Below are 2,239 nucleotides of genomic sequence, written 5' to 3' on the forward strand. Positions count from 1 at the left end.
AAGGTCCCCAAGGGAGAAATCCGAATGACTGAGTGTGGAGGTGGAAACCCTTTAAGAGGCTCAGGCAGGGACAGCCCCAGCTCAGGTGGAAATAGGGCCCTGGCCACAGCTATCTTGATCAGTCCACAAGCTTCTATTCTGATCAACAGGAAGGCTTTCTGGAGGGAAGTTGCAGGGCAGTAAAGGATAAGGTCAGAGATAAGCATGGGGCAATCTGTACCTGCAAGGCGGTGCCCAAGGTAGACCCTAGAGACTGGGGCTGCTAACCCGGAGAACAGTGAAGTCTTGGGGTCTCAGGACCGCTGAGACTCCCCTGGCGCCTGGAGACCAGAAGGCCTCCCCCAGCTCACCTGGGCCTGGTGACCATGACTTACATCTTGAAGGAGGAAATATTCCTACCTCAAGTAAACCCCTTCCCTGTGTTGTGTTTTTTATTTAATTTTCCAACGAACACACTCTTTTATCATCCAAAACCGTGAAAGTAAATTAAGAAGAAATGGGTTTCTTTCAATTAGGCTCAGCGTTGCTTTGAGTAACTGCCTATAATTCTATTTAATGAAAAAATAAAATCATTATTCCTCGGCTCCCCAGCCCTGTCACAAGCCCACAGACGGGCTCCATTAGCGTGCGCTGTAGATTTATTTAATTAGAAAAATATTTTGTTTTCTCTGATTCTTTGGGAGGGGGAAAAAAAAAGCTCCAGGCACAGAATTAATCAAATCTGTTACCTGGTAGTTAATGGTGGCTAACGCCGGCATCTCTCAATCCACAGTTGTTCCAGCTCTTGGATTTTGCCCCAAATTTGGTTTGCACACCCACCACCGTCGCCGCCGCCCTCCCTGGCTGTGTCTGGCACGCCAGATGCCAGGATCACGCTGCCAGGGTGGGGACCCCCATGGCAGGTATAAGGGTGGGGGAAAGGGGCCAAATTCTTCCGTCACCAGAAAAATCCAGTCCCCTGGGTATGTTCATAATGCACAGGAAACCAGAGCCCAGGACCCACACGTGCTGCTTGTTAAAGCAGCGCCCCCCGGGACGAGACCCCTGCCCCCGAGGCCGCATCTGGTCCCCAAGGAGCAGGGTCCCACAGAGGCAGCTGGCGTCAAGGACGCAGGCATGAGATAGCATCGCAGAGAGGTGGGCTGGGCTCAGAGGAGAGGCTGCAGGGATAGGGGGTGGGGGGCAACCTGTGGGACAGAAGCTAGGCCTGGGAGTCAGGCCTGATGGCTACAGTGCATCCCTGACCAGTGACTCCACCACCCCTGGCAGCTTTGGGGTTCTTGTCTGCCCAGTGAGATATGCCAGATAGGTGTGTCCCTCACAGGGTCACCAAATGCAAATGCTGCCATCCAGTACCCATTAGTGCCACCTTGTGCCACCTCCAGAGGCAGAGGAGTGACCCCTGAGGCTCTCAGTTTGCAGCCCTGGATGCTCAGGGTATTAGCTAAAAGAGGATGATATTGGGGTCCCTCCATGACGGGATGAGGGCTGGTCAGGGAGCAGAGGTTCCCGTTCTGCTGGGCCAGGGCAACAGAGGAGAAGCATCAGGAAAGCCAAGATCAAGATGTGCATGGGGCAGGGCCGTGTCCATTCCTCAGTTCAGAGGCCCGGCACATCCAGCTGTGCTCAGGTCAAGGTTGTGACAGACTGAGGGAGCCAGGAGGACACAGAGCTGCCCTGGAGCTGGAGACCTTTGATTTCTATTATGTGCATAAAGTGCTAGTGGTCTAATGGGTAAAGAGTTGCGCTGCCAACCCAAAGGCAAGCAGTTCAAATCCACCAGCTGCTCCACGTGAGAGAGGCAGGAAATTCCTTCCCAGGCAATTTATGACCTCTGACAATCTGCTGGAGGGTCTGCCAAGACTCAGTTCTGACTGGGTGGCAATGAGTGCAGGAGTGAGATAAATTTCTGCATGGCTGTGTGTAGTTGTTATTGCTGTTGGGTCCTGTCAACTCAATCGAGGCTCCGTGTGACAGAGCAGTCACGCTACAAAGGGTTTTCCAGGCTGTAATCTTTACAGGAGCAAATCACCAGATCTTTCTCACGCAGAGCCCCTGGGCAGGTTCAAACGGCCTGCTTTTCTGTTAGCAACCCAACACTTAACCTTTGTACCACCAGGGCTCCTTCTCGTGTGTATGCAAACAGGTGTGTGTTTGTGTGTGTGTGTGTGGTGGTGGTGATGATGATGGTGATGGTGATGGTGATGGTGGTGCTGGTGCTGGTGGTAGGTGGTGATGG

The sequence above is a fragment of the Elephantulus edwardii genome, unplaced genomic scaffold, assembly GCF_000299155.1.
Source record: "Elephantulus edwardii isolate Elephantulus edwardi_28Jun2011 unplaced genomic scaffold, EleEdw1.0 scaffold00045, whole genome shotgun sequence".
Taxonomy (NCBI): domain Eukaryota; kingdom Metazoa; phylum Chordata; class Mammalia; order Macroscelidea; family Macroscelididae; genus Elephantulus; species Elephantulus edwardii.